Source organism: Sciurus carolinensis, unplaced genomic scaffold (genome assembly GCF_902686445.1).
Source record: "Sciurus carolinensis unplaced genomic scaffold, mSciCar1.2, whole genome shotgun sequence".
Taxonomy (NCBI): domain Eukaryota; kingdom Metazoa; phylum Chordata; class Mammalia; order Rodentia; family Sciuridae; genus Sciurus; species Sciurus carolinensis.
This window is the reverse complement of record NW_025920234.1, coordinates 198,462-222,240: the sequence shown is the minus strand read 5'-3', so window position 1 is coordinate 222,240 and position 23,779 is coordinate 198,462. Positions and strand designations below refer to the sequence as shown.

General features: G+C 38.1%; 1 long non-coding RNA gene and 1 pseudogene across 1 annotated transcript; one reads left to right on the top strand and one right to left on the bottom strand.

The window, feature by feature from the left end:
* Window positions 1-2,221: 2,221 nt before the first annotated feature.
* Window positions 2,222-2,668, bottom strand: LOC124975267 (protein mago nashi homolog 2-like; annotated as a pseudogene).
* A 3,972-nt stretch (window positions 2,669-6,640) lies between these two features.
* Window positions 6,641-12,696, top strand: LOC124975260 (uncharacterized). The gene is made up of 3 exons (XR_007106880.1): window positions 6,641-6,845; window positions 6,936-7,118; window positions 12,652-12,696. It is a non-coding gene; the product is annotated as an uncharacterized LOC124975260 (long non-coding RNA).
* The last annotated feature ends 11,083 nt before the right edge of the window (window positions 12,697-23,779 follow it).

The following is a 23,779-nucleotide window of genomic DNA, read 5'->3' as shown; positions in this document are numbered from 1 at the left end:
TGCAAATAAATACGCATGCATTCATAGTGTGTTGGAAAAAGTCTGTTTAGAAGTAGTTTCTAAAGAATGATCTGATCCTTTGATCATCTCTGGGTCAACTATTCAAAACATGTATTGTTATGCTTTGCTATAAATATTCTCAAAGGCTATCTTAGATGCATCTATCTCCATCATTCTAAGCTCTCCTCTTTTGCACAGAAGAGTAGAAATATTGCAGATACTCTAGAACATACAATAATAAAATTCTTACATGTATTCTCTAAGCAGGAATCTGATTTAGATTTTGCTGAAGAAAGACACTTAGGACATTTGAAAGACAGTTAAGGGAAAAATCATTATTCTAATCCACTAAAAATGATATGAGCACAGATAGCAGCTGGGAGGGTTGAAGCACATACCAAGTCACCTATTCATGGACAGTAGTTTAACACGTTGGCCAGATGGTGAGGTGTTTGGAGGAAGTTTGTTCAAGGACTTTGGAATGGAACAGATATTCAGTCTCTTGTGAATGCTCCCCAGGTCATTCGCTGCTCTGGTTTCTAATAATCAAGCAGATAAGATGAATTATTTTGTATACATCAGTCAGCCTCCTCCCCAGTAACCCCTACTCACAAACTAAACCAGAAAAAGAAAAATGAAGTGTCTGTGTTAAAATCAGATAAAACAGACTTTGGGACAAAATGTGTTACTCAAGATAAAGAGATTCAATACATAACAATAAAAAACTAAATTCATTAGGAAGAGATGACCATTTCACATTTGTATGTATATAACATAGGCCAAAGTGTATAAATAAAGTCTGACAAACAGAAGGGGAGATTGAAAAACATATTGCCATTTTAAACATATCTGAGAACTTTAAAGTATCTATTGGATATCAGTATTTGGTAGATCAAAAATTCCAAAAAGAAAAAAAAATGAAGAAAGTCCAACATCATCTAGAATTTGGAAAGTAACATACAGTATATTGAGTAAGTCTGAGTTAATGAGACATACATAGTATAATGTATCAAAATAAGACCTGAAATTACTAGTTTGCACATCAGACTGATCTTTGACATGAAAATATCCTCTAGTAATTAATACAAAAATAAACCAAAAAATAAACCCTAGGGAGGGAGACAAACCAAATTTCAGAGGTTTATCCTATTATTAGTTTCAAATATCAAGTTTTCACCAAGTCACAAAGCATACAAGGAAATAAGAAAGTGTAGTCCCTTCAAAAGAAATTAAAAAAAAACGCATCCCAATAATGACAAGATAACAGATCTACAAGATAATTACTTTGAAATATTTTCCCATTGTACTCAAACAACAGAAGATATGCCAAAAACCAAGAAAATGATGTATGAATAAAAAGGAAATTTCAATAAAGAGTAGAAGAAACCAAGAATTCTAGAACTGAAAAATACAGTAACTAAAATGAAAAAAAAAAAGTAGTCATGAGAGAAATTTGAAGGAATCTTTGAGCAGGGAAAATAAAGAATCAGCAACATTGAAGATAGGACAATTAGAATTCATGAGTCTGAGGACCAGGAATCAAAAAAGATTGAAGAAAAGTGAACAGATCCTAAAGGAGTTATAGAATACTGGCAGGTGAACCAGCAAGTACACAAAAGAGTTCCATATGGAAAAGAGAAATAAAGGAGTAGAGAGTTGATGTGAAGAATGATGACTGAAAATTTTCCATGTTTTGTGAAAGATACAAATATAAATATCTAGGAAGATGAACAAAATAGGATAAACTCTATGAGACACATAATTAAACAGATGCCAAAGGAAAATAATTTTTTAAAGCAACAAGGCAGAAATGACTCACTTGTTTTCCACATGGCTTAAGAGACTAGTGTATTTAAAAAGCAATTATTAGTCTCAAAGCTAGTATTATTAACTTTGGTTTGTAACTCCACATTTTGTTCTCTACATATTTAAGAGAAATTAATTTTCTTTTTTTCAGACTTTGATGTTTTATTAGAACAAATTTTCAAAGTGACTTTCAGTTAATTAATTTAATGTGTGTGGGGACATGTAACCCACTTGATCCCAAAGTAAGAAAACCATTAAACTTATTCAATGATTTTCAACATTTAGTTTATGTACCAAAAAGAAAAAAAAAAAAACCTTTTCTTTCACATTCATAAAAATCCCAATTTTGGAAATGGTAAGTAAACTCTCCCTTACCTATCCCTTAATTAAATACACAAAGAGCTTCAAACACAATTTACATTCCTTTAATCTTGATGTGCAATCCAATGAGACTGAAAACTAAACATTCCAAGTCCTATACCAAATAGTTAAATACTCGAAGACCTTCAGGATCCTTTGAGTGATTTACATCAATAAGAGAACCTATTTTTGATGTGGTAAAAGAAATGTGTTCATCTCTAATTACAATTTCAAGCTCCTGTTATGCAACCCTGTCTGGGGGAGGCAACAGGGCATCATCATATTTCATAATGTCACTGTCATCTATAATTCTCTTCAGTTCTTTTATTACACTCTTATGTCCACATGCCTATTTCCTGATCATGGCATCATTTTTGCAATTGCTGTTATTGGCTTATCTAAGTTTTCCATCCAGCCTGAGCTCAAACTCTAGAAACTTGTGTCCAAACTTGCCCTTGTGCCCTACATAGTAGCAAGAATAGAAATCACTAGCCATAGCCATTTTTTGACTCCTGACATTTTGCTGAATGCTTCTGTATTTTCAAAATGATTTTTAGTTTATGATTTTGAACATATAGTGTAATTATTTGTAATAACACAGATATACAATTCTGTGCCAATAATAATCAAAACAGGTGTGTGAAAAATGTAAAGGATCAGAGTATTTTATATTATTGAAGTTAAACTGCCATAAATTTAAATTAGTTTTACAAATTTAGAAAGGTAAAAGTAATTTCCATGATCACTACAAAGAATGATAGTTATAAATTATGCCAAAAATTAAATAAAATAATCTAAATATTATGCTACAGAAATCCACTAAGCACAAAGTAAATAATACAGGAAATGAGGGCCCTCTAAAAGCCATAAGGAATATAGAAAACAAATGACAAAATGAAGAAGTAAGTCTTCCTTGTCAGAAATCACTTCAAATGAAAATGGATTAAACTCCCCAAATGACAGAGATTGTCAGAATGGGAATAAATTAAACAAATAGGGGGAAAAATGATTGAATTATATGCTGTCCACAGGAGAATCACTTTAGATCCAAAGACACAAAGTGAAGGCAAAAGAGTGGAAAAAGATATCCCATGCACCTCATGGTGCCCAACAGAGAGCAGGAGTGGCTATACTATTGAAAAAATTATTTTTTCCAGTGGTGGGGGTCAAACCTAGGGTCCCACATATGCTAGGCAAATGTTTTACCCTGTAGGCAAAACAGACTTGAAGTCAAGTGTTTCAAGAGACAAAAGAAGGACCTATTTTAATAACTTTTTATTTTAATAAAAATGTAGTCTTTATGAATGTAGCAAGAATATATAACAATTATAAACCTGGGTACCTTAAAGCAGGCAATCAAAATATACACATCAAAAATTGACAGAATAGAAAAGAGAAATAGTTCTACAAAATTAAAAGTAGTTGAAAGCATCAATACCCTAAGCTCAATAATGGCTAGAACAACAAGATAGGAAGATAGGAGGTAAGCAAGAAAACAGAGAACTTAAACAACACAATGTACCAACTAGATCTAACAAAAATATACAGACACTCTATCCAACAATATGTTAAACATTCTTCACAAAAACTCATGAGACATTCTCCAGGATGGGCCATATATTATGTCACAAATTAAATCTTAGTGCATTTTAAAAGACAGAAATATTACCAACTGTCTTCTTCACCCAAAGCATGGCAGTTCCAAACTGAGAACAAAAGCTAGGGATGTAGCACAGAGGTAGAGTCCTGGCTTAGCATGTGCAAGACCCTGGGTTTGATTCCCAGCACACACACACACACACACACACAATATATATATATATATATATATATATATATATATATATATATATATATATGAAGAAAGAGGAGATGAAGAAGAGGAAGAAGGAAAAATTAAGAAATTAGAAACTGAAGAAAAACTATAAAATCCACAAATTTATGTCAATTAACAACACTCAACAAACCAAACAACAAAAACAACATGAAAAACCAACGTGAACTTTGAAAATCTTATACAAGTAAATCCACTATGAGTGTTAGCATTCACTTATCAAAGAGAACATTTACCTTTGATTTTTTCTGATGCTAATACACAATAAAGGCCAGGGAGGAGAATAGAGGTTCAGTGGATTAGACAAAGAGGAATAAAGGGAAAGGAAGTGGGAATAGGAAAGATGGTAGAATAAATCTAACATGACTTCCCTATGTTCACATATGAATACACCACCAGGGAAACACCACATTATGTATAACCACAAGAATGGGGTCCTTATTAGAATAAGTGATATTCCATGTATGTATACTATGTCAGAATACTCTTGGTCATGTATACCTAAAAAGAACAAATAAAAAATAAAAACAAAAAGCACAATGAGATGCCATGTAGTACTCATTCATATATCTTTTTTAAAAAAGTGTTGGCAAGAATGTTGGAAATTTGGAATTTAAGAGCATGTTTAGTAAGAACGTAAAATGGTACATCTGCTGTGAAAAACAATGTAACAGTTCTTTAAAAATTGATTGATTTACCATGGACCAGCAATTGTGCTTCTGGGAATATACCTAAAAGCAGTCTCAGAGATATTTGTGCACACATTTCACAAAAGCATTCTTCACAATAGCTAAAATGTGAAAGGAACCCAGGTATCCATCAACAGGTGAATGGAGAGGCAAAGTGTGATGCATATATACAATGGAATTGTATTTTGAAGGGAAGTAAGTTCTGACATATGCTCCAACATGGATGACTCTTGAGGGCAATATTTCAAGTGAATAAGTAAATCTCAAGAATAAAAATAGTGTGTCATTCCACTTTTGTGAACTTCCTAGAGGAGTCAATCATAGAGAAATGAAGTAGAATGTTGGTGAATACGGACTGGGTGAAGAAAGTTTGGGAAGTTATTGTTTAGTGTGTACAGAGTTTTAGTTTTGCAAGATGAAAAATTTAAGAGGAGGATGGTGTTGATGGATACATAAAATGTGAATGTACTTAATATCAGTATACTGTACACTTAAAAGCATTAAAACAATAAAATTCATTTTATGTGCTTTTGACCACAATAAAATTATTAACAAACCTGAAGTGCAAAACAATAAAATACAGCTTGGAATATGGGAGGACTTCTTTTTTTCCCCTTTTTAAAACTTTTATTTTTACAGACTGCATTTTGATTTATTTTACACAAATGGGGTACAACATTTCATTTCTATGGTTGTACACAATGTAGATTCACACCACTCATGTAATCATACATGTGCATAGGGTAAAAATGACTATCTCAGTTCACTATCTTTCCATTCTCCACCCTGTCTCAGCCCATTTCCCTTTACACAATTCAGAGTTCCTCCATTCTTCTCTTACCCCCCCAAGATCCCCCTCTTTATGTATCACATTCACTTATCAGAGAAAACATTCAGCCTTTGGTTTTTTGGGATTGACTATTTCACATAGTATGATATTCTCCAAATCCATCCATTTACATCAAATGCCAAAATTTTATTCTACTTTATGGCTGAGTAATATTCCATTGTGTATATATACACCATGGTTTCTTTATCCCTTCATCACATGAAAGGCATCTAGGTTACTTCCACAATCTAGCTATTTTGAATTCAGCAGCTGTGAACATTGATTGGCTGCTTTACTGTAGTACGCTGACTTTAAGTCCTTTGGGTATAAACCAAGGAATGGGATAGCTGGGTCAAATGGTGGGTACATTGAAAGTTTTCTGAGGAATATCCATACTGCTTTCCAGAGTGGCTGCACCAATTGCAACTCCACCAGCAAAGTATGAGTGTGCCTTTTTAGGGGAAGATTTCTTAAAATACAAAAAAGAATTCATAAGGAAAATATTGATTACATTTAAACATTAGGTATTTGTTTATTAAAATATATCACACAGAGAAAAGTCATGTCACAAAATGGCAAAAGAGGTCTGCACTACATTTAACAAAGCACTTATATCCAAAAAATTTTAAATAACTAACCCAAAACAAGAAAAGAAGGATAATCTAATTTTAAAGGTAAAGGATTACAGTATAGAGTAGGAAATATGAATGACCTATAAATAAATGAACATATCTCACACCTCAGTGGCAATAAGTAAAAGGCAAATTGAAACTACAATGAGGTCTCATGACACAAACTACAACACCAAGTGTGGGTGAGGATGTGGAGTGAACAAGATAAGTTTGGAGAATATGTTTCCTCCAGAGTCTACCGACATTAAGTTCCTGAAAGTATAAAACTAACATGTTACTTAAGGATGCATATTTATTTATAGTAAAATGATAAAAATGATAAGGGGTTGTGTCAGGGACCAAGAAGAAGTTCTCATTCTGAGAACGTTCTGACCTTACGATAAGCAGCAGCCCAGGGAACATTTTGCAGTTGCCTCCCCTGCACAAACACCCTGCAGCTGACTCAGGCACCCTGCAGCTGACTCAGGCACCCTGAAGCTGACTCAGGCACCCTGCAGCTGATGGCTGATGGATTCCCAGAGCACGCCCCTCCCAACTCCCGGCTGATAGTTCTGCCTATGGCTGGCTCCTGCTTCTCTTCTGCGATTTCACCTTCCTGCTGGCACGAACTTGCACCTTATCAGGAGCCCCAAAGAAAAACACAGCCAACCAGCCTGTGTCTCATCATACCCCTCATTCCCGCAGCATAAATACCCGTGAGAACAATAAAAATTTGCAGCTTAGTCAGAATTCCTGTCTTGCTGCCACTCCCCGTGTCTCTTGTCTCTTCATTCCTTCTCTCTTAGGTTTGCCATCCTGCATTGATGTCCTGCAGGTCGGGACAGTTGGCGCCCAACGTGGTTGATTGGAGCCTTTGCCTGAGAAGCGAATGCCACCCTCTGGGGAAGCCTTGGCCAAGTGGGATTCGGGATCGCCTCGGTAAATGCAACCGGGAGTCAGATCCAGGAGGAGTGTGAGGCCAGAGCAAGGTGAGTGACACACCATGGGACAAGCAGTTTCGTCACATGATTTGTTTCTGATGAGTCTCAGGGAGGCCCTCAAGACTCGGGGAGTGTGTGTTAAGAAAAAGGACTTAAAATTATTCTTTTCATACATAGAGGATTTGTGTCCTTGGTTTCCCCTCGAGGGGTCAATTGATGGTAAAAAGTGGCTCAGAGTAGGAGACTGCCTCCAAGATTATTATGAGACTTTTGGTCCTCAAAAGGTGCCCATCACTGCCTTTTCTCATTGAAATTTAATTAATGAGATTCTTAAAAGTTCACCCTTTGATAGTGGTACTTTAAAACTTGTAAAAATTGGGGAGCAGGCAATGTAATCCACCTCTTGCCCCCGCTTGGCATGCCCTTCAATGAGTATTCAAATGCCCCCTACTCAGCCTTCTCAGCACCGTGGGACTCTCCCAGACCCTGGGACCCTTCCAGACCCCACCTTACCAAAGGAGTCCCCTAAAAATCCCCCTAAGATTTATCCGGTTTTAAATCCCTATGATGAGGTGACCCCAGAGGTGGAGGCTACCCTGGAGGAGGCAGTGACTCAATACCATTCTCCAGACCTGCTACCTCTTAAAAATCCACTTCCTTCTTATACACCCCCTGCCTTTCATGCTCCGGCCCTTCAGGGACCTACTGCCCCCCCCAAACATTTTTCCCCTATTCCCTTGCCTATTCTAAACCCTTTATGTGAGTCTCTCCAACATAGGCGGGAACAAATCCAACTTTTAAAAGAACTAAAAGCCCTTGATGCTGAAATTCGCTCACTAGCCTTGGGCATGGAGTTCACACAAACTGGCCGAAAACCCGTTAATACTCGTAAGGCGAAGCCGCGTTGTCAGCCTGTTCTTGCCTTTCCAGTTACTCACAGTCAAGCAGATCAGCTCGCACAGACTGAGGCAGAGGGTCTAGAAGGAGGTCAGGAAAAGGAATCAGGGGAGGAACAAGAGGTAGAACCAGAGGGAGAACAAGAGGAGGACCAGGAATCAGGGGATGAGGAGGAGCCCAACTCCGGACAGAGTGGAGCCCTTGGTTCTGATAAAAGGTTGAGCCTCCGCTTTCTTGAAAGACTTAAAAAGGCTTGTGCTCAGTATGGCCCCACTGCACCTTATACACTGGCCTTTCTAGAGAACCATAGTACACAATGGTTCACCCCTAATGATTCAAAATTTTTGACTCGAGCCACCCTCAGTGCGGGTGACTTTCTGTTGTGGAACGCAGACTTTAGGGAATACTGTCGGGAAACTGCCCCCAAAAATTCAACCAAGTCTTCCTCTAAATCCTGGACCTATGTTAAACTAGTAGGTAAAGCGCCATTTGATACTAACCCTAAACAGGTGCACTTCCCTACTGGGCTCCTAGCACAGGTTCAAACTGCTGGTTTGAATGCTTGGAGATGGCTCCCTCAAAAGGGCTCAGCCACCACCTCCCTAGCAAAAATTCATCAGGGTCCTGACGACACTTACAGTGACTTTGTTGCCCAGCTTAATCGAGCTGCAGAGCGCTTACTTGGACCAAGTGAAAGCGAGAGCTCCTTTGTAAAATATCTTGCCTTTGAAAATGCCAACCCAATATGTCAAGATGTTCTTCGGCCCCATAAAGATAAAGGGGACCTTTCTGAATTCATTAGGCTGTGTGCCGGGGTAGGAACGGCCCATGCCATGGGTCTCGCCATTGGCATCACCTTCACCAAGGCCCTTCACAACCTTGGCCCACGTACTTGCTTTACTTGCAAACAACCTGGCCATTTTGCGCGAGAGTGCCCAACAGGGAGACTGGGTCAAGGACCCATATCTCCTCAAACAGGGGCTAAACCACCTCCGGCTCACCCTTTGCCCTAAATGTGGTAAAGGTTGCCACTGGGCCAAGGAGTGTAGATCCAAGACCAATGCCCTTGGACAGCCTATTCCCTCTAACTTCTCAGGAAACTCCTCTTGGGGCCAGCCCCTGGCCCCGACTGCCCCCAGAACAAACCCAGGGCCAATAAGGTTTGTTCCCTCTCAGACTCCCAACCCAATCCAGGCCCCCTGTCCTTCTCCACAATCACCTCCCTCCAATTTGTTACCCCAGGCAGTGCAGGATTGGACCTCTGTGCCTCCACCGATACAATATTAGACTCTATGCAAGGACCCCAAATAATATCTACTGGGGTTGTAGTCCCCCCTCCACTTCATATGTGTGCTCTTATTCTTGGGAGAGCTTCTACCACCTTACAAGGTGTTCAGGTCTTCCCTGGCATCATTGATAATGATTACACTAGAGAAATTAAAATACTGACCACAGCTGTTAACGGAATAGCGGCCATCTCTGCAGGAATAAGAATTACACAATTAATACTCCTTCCCCTCAATTCAGGAAACACTCCCGCTGCCCAAAATTCACCATGAAACACGGCCCCTTTAAGTTCCTCTGATGTGTATTTTATCCAACCTATCTCCCACAAAAGACCACTCTTACCTTATTTATTGAAGGAAAGAAATTCCAAGGGATTCTAGATACTGGTGCGGATGCCACAGTTATTTCTCAAAAATATTGGCTATCAGAATGGCCCCTCACCTCATCACTAACTGACCTTAAAGGAATAAGGCAATCAAAAAACCCCTTATTAGCTCCAGGGCACTCAATTGGACTGACACAAAAGATAACACAGGAAATAAAGGAACTGTTACCCCCTTCGGTGTTCCTGATCTTCCTGTCAACCTTTGGGGATGAGACAGTCTAAGCCAAATGAAAGTTATTCTTGCTAGTCCCAACTCTTTAGTCACTCATCAAATGCTTTGTATGGGCTTTATCCCTGGTACAGGCCTTGCGAGGCTAGGACAAGGACAGGTTGAGCCTGTACAGTCCATAGAAAAAACAGACAAATTTGGACTTGGGTATTTGGATTTTTAGTGTCGGTCCCTGACCCTCCTGTACCCCATGCAGACAAAATTATTTGGGAAACTCAAACTCCTGTGTGGGTGGATCAGTGGCCCCTTACCCAAGAAAAATTAGAGGCTGCCTCCATGTTAGTACAGGAACAGTTGACAGTCGGTCATGTGGAACCCTCAACCTCACACTGGAACACTCCTATTTTTGTTATTAAGAAGAAATCAGGCAAATGGCACCTTTTACAGGATTTGCGTGCTATCAATAAGGTTATGCGCCCAATGGGGGCACTACCACCAGGCATCCCTACACCGGTAGCTATTCCTAGGGACTATTATAAAATGGTCATCGACTTAAAAGATTGCATTTTTACTATTCCTTTACATCCTGAGGACAGACCCTATTTTGCTTTCAGCCTCCCCTGCATCAATTTTCAGGGCCCTATGCAAAGATTTCAATGGAAGGTCCTTCCCCAGGGTATGGCTAACAGCCCTAGTCTTTGCCAAAAATATGTTGCTCAAGCAGTAGACCCTGTGAGAGAGTGGTGGCCACAAGTTTATATATTACATTATATGGATGATTTGTTAATCGCTGCACCTAATACCTATGATCTTAACAATTGTTATTTGGATCTCTATAAGGCCCTCACTGCCTTGGGACTTCAGATAGCCCCTGATAAGGTTCAGACACAGGACCCCTACACCTACTTGGGCCTCAAACTTCAAACTAATCAAATTCAAATTCCTAATATACAATTGCGTGTGGACCATCTCCACACTCTTAACAATTTCCAAAAATTACTAGGGGATATCCAATGGCTAAGACCATATTTAAAACTACCTACCTATGTGCTTTTGCCTCTTAATGATATTTTAGGGGGAGATTCTGACCCCCATCTCTTCGAGAGCTTACTCCCAAGCAAACATTAATTCAAGTCACAGAAGCCATTGCTCGACAATTTGTTACACAAATATCTTATAACCTTCCTTTGGTTTTGGTTATATTACACACCCCTCATACACCCACAGGACTATTCTGGCAGTGGGATCCACATTTTAAAAATAAAGTTTTCCCCTTGCTTTGGGTTCATTTGCCTGCCACATCCTCTAAATATATTGCTGTCTATCCTGCTCAGGTAGCTTCTGTCATTATTAAAGGTTGCCTGCTTTCTCGACAACATTTTTGCAAAGACCCTGATAGCATTTTGATTCCATACACTAAGGATCAGACCCAATTTTTACTACAGACAAGGGATGAATGGGGTATTGCCCTATCAGGCTTTTTGGGAACAATTGATAACCACCTTCCCAATGACCCCCTTTTGCATTGTGCTCAATTACATCCATTTATTTTTCTTCAGGTTACTCGGAAGGCTCCTATTCCACAAGCCCTTACTGTTTTACAGATGGCTCCAGCAATGGCCATGCAGCCTTTGTTGTTGATAATCAGCCCACCACCTTTGACATTGCTTATCCATCAGCACAGCTTGTAGAATTGTTTGCTATAACACAAATCTTTATGGCATTTTTTGATAAACCTGTTAATATTTATACAGACAGTGCTTAATTTGCCCATTCTGTGCCCCTATTGGAGATTTCACCTGCCATTAAGGCTTCCTCCAATGCAGCCTTTTTGTTTAACCAGCTTCAACAACTAATTCAGACTAGAAAACATCCATTTTTCTTAGGACACATTAGAGCACATTCTGATCTTCCCGGTCCCCTATCATGGGGTAATGCTCAGGCTGATGCAGCCACTAGGTCCCTTTTCCCAGTTCTTATTGGATCCATCCAAGAGGCCACAGATTTACATAACCTTCACCACTTAAATTCTCAGAGCCTTCCATTACTTTGTATAATTACCAGGCAACAACCAAGGGAAATTGTAAAAGCGTGTCCTGCTTGCATTGTCTCCCTTCCTATACAACATCTGGGTGTTAACCCTCGAGGATTACTGCCCAATCAGATTTGGCAGATGGATGTTACTCACTTTCCTGAATTTGGAAAAGCAAAGTACAAACATGTTTCCATAGATACATTTAGTGGCTTTATTTTTGCATCACCACATTCCAGAGAAGCTACCAAGGATGTCCTTTCTCATTTTGTCTCAGCCTTTTCTATAATGGGAAAGCCAGCACATATTAAGACAGATAATGGCCCTGCATATACCAGTACCAAGTTCAAACAGTTTTGTGCCACTCTTCAAATCTCTCGTACTACTGGAATTCCATATAACCCTCAAGGTAAAGGCATTGTGGAACGTGCACAACTCACCTTAAAAACCTGGCTTACCTGCCTTAAGGCCTCTTCCCTTGCATTTACCACTCCCAGGGATCACCTTAATCATGCATTATTTGCTTTTAATTTTCTTACCCTAGACAATGAAGGACATTCGGCCATGGACAGACATTGGCATCCCTCTTCTAATTCTGCTCACCCATCTGTTATGTGGCACAATCCTTTAACAAATAAATGGAAAGGCACAGATCCCCTCCTCATTTGGGGACAAGGCTCAGCTTGCATTTTAGATCAAGAACAAGCATCCCCAAGATGGTTACCAGAACTCCTGGTCAAACAGGTCAATGATTTACCACAACCCAGGGACAGAAACCTTCCCCAAGAGGATGAATCTTCCTCTCTTACAGATGCAGCTGACAATCTATGCGAAAAATCCCCTGAGTGGCAAACCCTGTGACTGCACACCACTGCACACCATCTCTGGATAATGGCTGCCTGTTCACTGCTCTCCAACAGCCACGCAGGATTTGAGGACCCTGCTAAGGTCCCCTCCTTTGCTTGCTTCTTATCGTATCTATAGGTCCTTTGATATTCAACAAGATCATGGCTTTTCTTAGAGCTCATATTGAGGCTATACTGGTGAAACCTATTCAGGTCCATTACCATCGACTGGAGATGATGGATCGCGATGGTGATCTTAAAAGACCATCACCCCTGTGAGCTGAACTGGACAGTCAATGACAGGTAAGATTCGTGAGAGCTCATACCAACCTGACAGGAAATGAGGGCTAGAGCCTCATTATCCAATGACAGGTAAGGATGTCACTCTGTCACGGACAACCTAAGGCAGGCGCAGTTCCTGAGGGATTGTCACTCCAGTTCTGTACCTGTTTGGGCAGGCCACGACCCCGCCTCGCCACATAGCCTCTATCACCTCCTTAAAATATGGCTATCAGGATATGGTCAATAATTTTATATAAGAAAGGGGGAAATGTCAGGGACCAAGAAGAAGTTCTCATTCTGAGAACGTTCTGGCCTTTACGATAAGCAGCAGCCCAGGGAGCATTTTGCAGTTGCCTCCCCTGCACAAACACCCTGCAGCTGAGTCAGGCACCCTGCAGCTGAAGGCTGACAGATTCCCAGAGCACGCCCCTCCCACTCCTGGCTGATAGTTCTGCCTATGGCCTGACCCTGCTTCTCTTCTGGGATTTCACCTTCCCGCTGGCGTGAACTTGCACCTTATCAGGAGCCCAAAAGAAAAACACAGCCAACCAGCCTGCGTCTCATCATACCCCTCATTCCTGCAGCATAAATACCTGTGAGAACAATAAAAATTTACAGCTTGATCAGAATTCCTGTCTTGCTGTCACTCCCGGTGTCTTTTGTCTCTTCATTCCTTCTCTCTTAGGTTTGCCATCCTGTGTTGATGTCCCGCGGGTCAGGACAGGGGTGAGAATACCAAATTTTTTAATGTGCCTTCATTTGGAAGGGTGAGGCAAGGTTGCCATGGAAGGTCACAGAAAGAGTGAGGGAAGTATTGATAAGGCTCTATTTGTTCAACTGCAGAGTTGGGGACATTATTACTTTTTTTAAACTGAAAATGACTATTTTATATGTTCTTTTGTATATAGATATGATTCATAAGAATTTTTATGTAAAAGAATAAAATCCTCCAAAACTAAAATTTTTTTATCTTTTTCCCAATGATCACAGGTACTAGCTTATTCTAGTTTTCTTCTAAACTTTTATTAAGGTTGTAGAATATGGGAATGTAGTATAGGTATAATCCAGGAGTCACCAAGGCAAAGTATAAGCAAGTGTGGATTACACACAAAAACCCATACACTGACACACACAATGTACATAATAAATGCATTAAAAAAGAATATTCAGGGAAGGAAAATTATTGAGAAAAAATGTGGAAGAGGGAGATCCACAGTCAATGTCACACATAAAATATTTGTCACACAGTAAGTGTAGGAGCTGATAGAAATTCCATTTTGTTTTAGGGCAATAAGGTATTAAGAAATTTAGATAAGGAAAAAGAACATTAAATAGCCTAATTTTAATAAAAACAGAACATAGCCAATTAGAAAAGGAAGAAGATTAATAATTAAATTTAGGGGCCAGGGGTATAGCTCAGATGGTAGAGTGCTTGCCTCTCAAAAGGCCCTGGGTTCAATCCCCAACACTTCAAAATAAATAAATAAAAAAAAAAAAACAGAGTCAAATATATTATTCTCCAGATTGTTTTTAACCTCTCTTTAGGAAACCCCCAGAAACCTAAAAATTAATTTCCTCAAATGCCTTTTGTTGTGAATCTAAGCTAAGTTTGCCTTTTTTTTTTCTTTAAAGCAGGCAAAGCTGATATTTTTAGTGAAAACATTCTTCTAAAGAAATAATGCACCATTGGTTTCTGTAAATTGTAGAAAACTCAAATTCCCATGTGGTATCACACGTTGTTACCAACTTTAATTAACAGAAAGAAATAAAAAAGTATGTGTTTCTTTTTATTTCTTATAGTAAGTTCTTGTACAGCCTTGAAAGACTGCCTTCTGGGCTAGTGCTTCTGATACTCATCTGTCCCATTTATTTCCCACTTTAGCACATTCTTTGCCTACTTTTCAGTTCAGAGTGATCAAGTTTATAGAGCAGTAATTTTTTAAAACATCTCAAACCTAAATTGGCTTGTGGTGACACCTTTTGTTATGTTATTGTAATTTTCTGTCCTCATTATGTGGATGCTGGAAGCAGCTGATTCTGAATTTAAATTTGAGATATAAATTGTGGTGCCTCTGGCAAGTTCTTTATGTTCTCTGAATCTCAGGTTCCTAATACATTAAAACAAGAAAAAGATACCTATGTTAGAAGAGTTGACTATTAAGTGTGTAAAGATATTCAGACTTCTTAAATGTAGATTTAGGTACAGGCGGTGAGATCTTGGTTATATTCCCAGAACTGCTTCCCGGTGTGTCTCTGAGTGTGATACTAAATACGACTCCCAAACTATGGTGGACAGCAGAGATGTTTTTCTGCTTTCTAACTTCCATGATCCTGGCAAGAACTAACAGGTCTCTGACCACTCATTAAAAATAATGCCTGTTCTGTGGTCATACAAGGTCTTTGTCCAAATCTTAACTTTCTTGTTCAGATACTTCAGACATCTTGTTTTCTCTTTTCTAGGGAAAAGCACTATTTTCCAATACTGGATTGTCTATGTTAACTCCCTGCCTTTTTCTTTGAAACTTTTCTGAAAATCATTTCCTTATCTAGAATGATAATGGCAATTTGCCATCATCTTTCTTAAGTTATTCTGTTTTCTCATCAGAGATTGATGGCTACTATGAGGGTCTGTTTTCTCTATTAGCCTCAGAGCCCAATCCATTTTTATAAAAATATTCCACAATATCATGTTATAGAAAATACATTAGGGTGGTAAATCCCTAGATTCTAACCTCAATCCTCACACTTACTAAATATCTGGCTTTCATCAAGTCATTTATCCTACCTAAAACTTAGATTTTTTTCACACAAAAAAGGAATAATATGTGCTAAGATTATATAATTATTTAAGAGACTAAGGACACATGCAATCATGCAGGTGAATGTGTCTTAACAACTGTAGTTCTATGCTATGTAAAGAGTATTACAAATTCCATAAAGAGGCAGTATGGAATAGTGATAAAGACAAAAGAATCTCAACTCCACTGACAAATGCATTCTTGGCTTTATCGATTACTAACTCTACTTTTGGTGTGTAAAATGAGTGTTAGAGTACTTATTCCATAAAAATAGTTCAATGTCAGTTTCTGTTGCTGTCATTAAATACATATTGTTTGTTAGGCATTTTACTAAGTGCTGATAATAAAATGGAATTAGGATAGACCTGGCTAACATCTTTGCTAAAATTTCTAACTAACTCCTACTCCATATTCTAAATTTTCCAAATCATTTTTGCCATCCATATTCAAAGCAAATAAAATTCTAATTAGTAAATCTTTTGCATAAAACATCAAGAAAAGACTCTACAATTTTACTATTTCTTTTCTGTGAAAACTTCCAGTGAGCACATAGTGGCTGGCATTTCTTTTCCTAATCTGTCACTTGAGCTGAAATTGCCCCAATGACTACTGAGTAAACCAAAGTATGCTTCCATCAAACATAAGTGAGCTAACATAGTGTCTCTCAAATAAAATCCACAGACCATCTGCTTCTCAAGCACCTATTATGGTAACTTAAAGACAGATTCCTGGAACCTAGAGTACAGATTTATAGATTCAAAATCTCTGGTTGGAAGATGTGTGAATCTACATTTCTAATAAGTCCCCAATGTGATTTTTATACAAATCCTATTTAAGAACCACATTCCCAAGAGAAAAGGAAAATCTAGGGAAAAAATCCACTGTGTAAGAACATCTTAACTTAATATTGAAGAATAATGATTCAAAGCTTTACAAACAAGAAAGATGTTAATCCTCAGAAGAGTTTCATGTGCCTGTCTCTTAACAGGGTGGGGTTGATGAAATCAAGACCATAACTAACCTGAACATATGCACCTTAATGGTAAGTGATCAAGAAATTCCTATTCTAGAGACCAAAGGAAAGGGAACACCCTGAAAATATTTATCAAGATTTTTAAAGAAGCAAAATAAACTGTTTCTCACATGTCACACCTACCAAAATTAGGACTGGGTGATCTCAAAAAGTTGAACTTTGTTCTCTTAAATTCATTCAAATAATGTCAGACCTCCCTGTTCCAACTAACTATCCACATCTATCACAAGCTGCAGGTAACCTCCACAAAGCAAACCTTGACCACTTATGGTGAAGTTGATCCTGTGGCCATCTGAACCATCAAAAGCAAGATGATGGATGGTCTTTTGATAATAGTAAACTGAAATGACCAAGTTGATTATATTGTTACAGAAGACATCTCACTTAAACACAGAAATAGAATTAAGTGACCATGAACTCCTAGTGGGTGCAAACTTTTAGAAAAGTAACAATTCATAAGCTTAATGAACTTGTTTTTCTATCCACCGTGCCACAGAGGCTTGGGATCCACACTGGTTTAGATAATAAAAGATCTTTGAGGGTTTTGGTTCCTAAAATGCTGGGGAGTTACACACTCTGCCTGCTAGAAATCTGGAGCCCAAGGCAAAAGGACTCACAACCTGTGCCCACACATTGGCCAGAATCAGATTTGGAGCAGCAGAGTGGTTGGGGCTGTGAATGGTGGCACATCACTGTACTTGCTCTTCCCTGCCTGCCTGAGCACTGCTTGGTCATCATTCCTGAGGGGAGCTCAGCAGTGGCCCTCTACCAGCTGCGAGTGCTGGCACTGATCAGTCCTGGGCCCTGCTTGCCTCCAGATGCAGAAGGCGGGGGGCCAGATCCATGTAGGTTTCAGATGTTACCAATTGTTACCCAACTGTTTCTGTCCCTGCTGGTCTTGGTCATGGAGGTTGGTGGGATAGTGGAGACAAGGTGCTGCTAACTTGCTCCCTGTCTTCCCTCTGACTGCAGGTTGCTGGAGATGGGAGGTTCTCAGTGCTCAACCTGGGCACCATTGGCTCACGTTCTGAGGATGTTGCTGTGGTGCTAGTGGGAAGGAGTGGGGGGGGAAGGGGGAGAAAGGGATGAACCAAGGTCAGCATCATAGCCCAAGTTGAGGCAAATAACAGTGTCACACCCTCCTACCGAGGTCCACCCCCAGAGCAGTGATATTTAGAAAAGAAGGTCTAGATGCTGCTGTGCTCACTGTGGTACAGAGTGTCACTATTTCTCTTTTTGTTTGGTACTGGGATTGAACTCAGGGCCTTGTGCATGTGACACAAGTACTATACCAACTGAGCTTTATCCTCAGCCCTATCACTTTTTCTTGATGCTTTCTTAATAGCCATTACTTGAGCACATTTTCTTAAATGGTGATTTTAATCAACTTTGAGTAAAAGTTTCAATTATATGAAAATCCAAATATACATGGCAATTTGTTGTGGATTATTTTGTAATTATAAATTATTGGAAACAAGATAAATATCCATTTATAGAAAAGGGATTGAATACCTTATAATATAACCACACAAGACATAAAAATGGCCATGACATGAAAAGAGGCTCAATATCTTTAGTCATTAGGGATATGCAAATCAAAACCACAGTAAGATACCATTTTATTTCCTAATAGGTTGATTCTATTCAGAAAGAGACAACAGTTAGTATTAGTGAGGGTGTTGAGATATTGATATCCTTATACCCTAATGGTGGGGATATAAAATGGTTCACTTTACAGAACACTCCCACAGTTATTCATTAAGTTAAACAAGGGTATTTTGTGAACCAGTATAAGAAATCTCCCTCCTGTTAAAATGGGGAGGGTCAAAAGTATAATTACATAACCTTCCTGCAAATAACAAAAAAAAATGAAAAACAAAATATCCTGTCAATGTGTATTTTGCAAAATAAATGCAATAAGTATAAAACAGAAGGCAAATAGATTGTTTTCTATGAGAGATAGATGAGAGCAGAGTGGAAACAAAGGAAAATGTAAAGCAAGTAGTAGAGATTGGGGTACTGAAACTTCTCAAAGTGTAAAGGTTTTGTATAACTAACTCTCAGAACCATGATACTATTTCACATTTTTCAAAATAAATAAACATTTAAAGCTAACCATGATATGGTGAGAACTAAAAGTGGAAGTGCAAGCAGTTAAAAAATGTGAGCCTAACTGTCTCATAGGTTAATGACTTAACTACACTGAAGGATGTAGGAAGAAAAGAAGTAAGCTGAGGATGTTTAGAAAGTACTGTAGCATTTGTTGTACACTACAAGTCTAAATACTAAAAGAACTATATACAATATATATACAACTATATACAATATATATACAATAAGAACTATATACACTCTAATTTGTAAATTTTTCTCCCAGTTTACAGGAGTTACAAATTCTGAAATTATTTTTTTAAGTCCTAGGATTGAAAAAAATATGTGGTGCATAATAAGAGGGACCATTTTTAATGTTGGAGGTAAATTACAATGAGGCAGAAAGGGGGATGGATAGAATTAAATTTGTGGTATTGCAGTGGAAGCTGAGGTGTTAAATAAAATGCAAATAACTTGATTTTCAAAAATGGGCAAAAGATTTAAATAGGCAGTCGTTCACACAAGACATACAAATGGCCATGACATGAAAAGAGGCTCAATATCTTTAGTCATTAGGGATATGCAAATCAAAACCACAGTAAGATACCATTTTATTTCCTAATAGGTTGATTCTATTCAGAAAGAGACAACAGTTAGTATTAGTGAGGGTGTTGAGATATTGATATCCTTATACCCTAATGGTGGGGATATAAAATGGTTCACTTTACAGAACACTCCCACAGTTATTCATTAAGTTAAACAAGGGGTTTACATATGACCTCAGAATTCCATATATATATATATATATATATATGTACATATATTTCCATATATATGTATATTTCCCAAGGAAATTACACATAAAACCAAGTAGAATAAGTTCACAACAGCATTATTAATAACATTCAAAAGTTAGAAACAACTGAAATGCTAACTAACTAATTAATGAAAAAAGAAAATATGGTATGTGTTCATGTAGTGTAATATTATTTGGTCATAAAACGTGAAGTACTAGTATATGCTATGACATGCATGGACCTGGAAAACATTATTCTAAGTGAAAGAAGACAACCTCAAAGATCACAAATTGTATGTTTTCATATGCATGAATTTCCTAGAAAAGCAAATATTAAGATACAAAAAGAAGCTAATTATAAATTAGGACTGATAGGGAGGGTATGAAATGTTGGGGAGAAATTAGACCATTACATAAGGTTTCTTTTGGGGGTAATGGCAATATTTCAAAACTGTGAAATAATTTTTTATGACAATATACTATAAACTCTTGAATTTTACAACTTAAATTGTTGAATTGTGTGGTATGTGAATTATATCTCAATGATTTTTAAAAAGTCAACAGCCAAGTTTATTTTCAATTTAAAATGACATTTGTCCATGAGTAGTAAACACTCTGGATCCTCTTCCTTCATCCTCTAACATGATAAGAACATGATAAGGGGAAGTGCATTCATTACAACCAAAAGTTATGTTCCTATAATGGAAAGAGTTTCTTCTCTAAATTTCAGGTTGATGCAATCTAAATCACAGCCTAGAATGTGACAGACTGGAAAAAGTGGGGGTTAGCTTTGTTACAGACAGTTGTAACCTCAATGTTCTGACTCACACAACCATGTGACAGGGTAAGAGTTGTTTGGGGAGGAATGGTTCAGGGGATGACAGATGCATGAAACCTCAAGGGAAATTCTCTATTCTTTCATCAATATTTTCTCCAGGTCTCTCTCCAAATCTGTCCCCATGAATTATGTGTGTTGTGGTCATTTCTAGATAAGGACCCTGACTGAGGAGTAGCAAGCTTTAGAAAAATTAAAATGGGTCAATAATAGGAAAATTCTCCCCTTGAATTTGAGATGTGCTTAAGTAGCAGGATGTTACCTATTCTGAGAAGACACTTGTAAAGATCCAGAGCAAAGTGTTCTTCTTGGAAAGGGTGAGACAAACAGTTCAGTCCATCTTCTACCTGGATCAGTCTGCCCACCTACCCATATTCAGGGAAAGTTTACTACCTTCCCTTGTGGTGGCAACACACTTCCTCAAAGGTCACCTCTTAACATCACATAAATCATACAGGACAGAATCTCTATAAAGTAGAGAAAGTGGCAAAGATGTAATAAAAAAAGAAACCTTTTATTTCACTAGATAATTCATACTGGAGAGAAACCATACAAATATAAAGAATGTAGTAAATCTTTTAATGAAAAATCAATACTTATTCACCAACAGATAATTCTTTTTTTTTTTTTTTGGGTTTTTTTTGTGGATTTTATTTTTTTTTTCAATTACTTTTTTTTTTTTTACGTTTACATAGGGTAATGATGTTTCTTTTTTTTCCCTTCCCCCCCACCCCTCCCACCCTTTTCCCTTTATACAGACCTTCTTTCCTTCATTCTTACCGCTCTCCTTAGCCTAACTCTAAACCTACCCTAAACCTAATGCTAATCCCTCCCACCCCCATTATATGTCCTCATCCGCTTATCAGCGAGATCATTCGTCCTTTAGTTTTTTGAGATTGGCTTATCTCACTTAGCATGATATTCTCCAATTTCGACCATTTGCCTACAAATGCCATAATTTTATCATTCTTCATTGCGGAGTAATATTCCATTGTATAAATATGCCACAGTTTCTTTATCCATTCATCAACTGAAGGGCATCTAGGTTGGTTCCACAATCTGCTTATGGTGAATTGAGCAGCAATGAACATTGATGTGGCTGTATCTCTGTAGTATGCTGATTTTAAGTCCTTTGGGTATAGACCAAGGAGTGGGATAGCTGGGTCAAATGGTGTTTCCATTCCAAGCTTTCTGAGGAATCTCCACACTGCTTTCCAGAGTGGCTGCACTAATTTGCAACCCCACCAGAAATGTATGAGTGTTCCTTTTTCACCACATCCTCGCCAACACCTATTGTTGCTTGTGTTCTTGATAATCGCCATTCTAATTGGGGTGAGATGAAATCTTAGGGTAGTTTTGATTTGCATTTCTCTTATTACTAGGGATGTTGAACATTTTTTCATATATCTGTTGATTACTTGTACATCTTCTTCTGTGAAGTGTCTGTTCATTTCCTTAGCCCATTTGTTGATTGGATTATTTGTATTCTTCATGTAGAGTTTTTTGAGTTCTTTATAGATTCTGGAAATTAGCGCTCTATCTGAGGTATGGTTGGCAAAGATATTCTCCCACTCTGTAGGCTCTCTCTTCACATTTCTGATAGTTTCCTTTGCTGAGAGAAAGCTTTTTAGTTTGAATCTATCCCAGTTGTTGATTCTTGCTTTTATTTCTTGTGATATGGGAGTCCTGTTAAGGAAGTCTGATCCTAAGCCAACAAGTTGAAGATTTGTACCTACTTTTTCTTCTATAAGATGCAGGGTCTCGGTCTGATTCCAAGGTCCTTGATCCATTTTGAGTTGAGTTTTGTGTAGGGTGAGAGATAGGGGTTTAATTTCATTCTATTGCATATGGTTTTCCAGCTTTCCCAGCACCATTTGTTGAAGAGGCTATCTTTTCTCCATTGCATATTGTTGGAACCTTTGTCTAGTATGAGAAAATTGTATTTATTTGTGTCCATGTCCTCTATTCTGTACCATTGATCTACCTGTCTATTTTGGTACCAATACCATGCCGTTTTTGTTACTATTGCTTTGTAGTAGAGTTGAAGATATGGTATTGCAATACCCCCTGCTTCGCTCTTGCTACTGAGGATTGCTTTAGCTATTCTAGGTTTTTTATTCTTCCAGATGAATTTCATAATTGCTTGCTCTATTTCTGCAAGGTACATCATTGGGATTTTAATTGGAATTGCATTGAATCTGTATAGTACTTTAGGTAGTATAGCCATTTTGACGATATTAATTCTGCCTATCCAGGAACATGGGAGATCTTTCCATCTTCTAAGGTTTTCTTGAATTTCTTTCTTTAGTGTTCTGTAGTTCTCATTGTAGAGGTCTTTCACCTCTTTTGTGAGATTGATTCCCAAGTATTTTATTTTTTTCGATGCTATTGTGAATGGGGTAGTTTTCCTAATTTCTCTTTCTGAAGATTCATCACTTATGTATAAAAATGCATTGGATTTATGAGCATTGATCTTGTAACCTGCTACTTTACTGAATTCACTTATGAGTTCTAAAAGTTTTCTGGTGGAATTTCCAGGTTCCTCTAAAATATAATCATGTCATCAGCGAACAGGGATAGTTTGAGTTCTTCTTTTCCTATTCGTATCCCTTTAATTTCTTTGGTTTGTCTGATTGCTCTGGCTAGAGTCTCAAGGACGATGTTGAATAGAAGCGGTGAAAGAGGGCATCCCTGCCTTGTTCCAGTTTTTAGGGGGAACGCTTTCAGTTTTTCACCATTTAGAATGATATTAGCCATGGGCTTAGCGTAGATTGCCTTTATAATGTTTAGGAATGTTCCCACTACCCCAATTTTTTCTAGTGTTTTGAGCATGAAGGGATGCTGTATTTTATCAAATGCTTTTTCTGCATCTATTGAAATAATCATGTGATTGTTAACTTTAAGTCTGTTGATATGGTGAATGACATTTATTGATTTCCGAATGTTGAACCAACCTTGCATCCCTGGGATAAAACCCACTTGATCGTGGTGCACTATCTTTTTAATATATATTTGTATGCGATTTGCTAAAATTTTGTTGAGAATTTTTGCATCGATGTTCATTAAGAATATTGGTCTAAAATTTTCCTTCCTCGATGTGTCTCTGTCTGGTTTAGGTATCAGGGTGATATTGGCTTCATAGAACGAGTTTGGGAGGGTTCCCTCCTCTTCTATTTCATGGAATAGTTTGAGGAGTATTGGAATGAGCTCTTCTTTAAAGGTTTTGTAGAACTCGGCTGAGAACCCATCTGATCCTGGA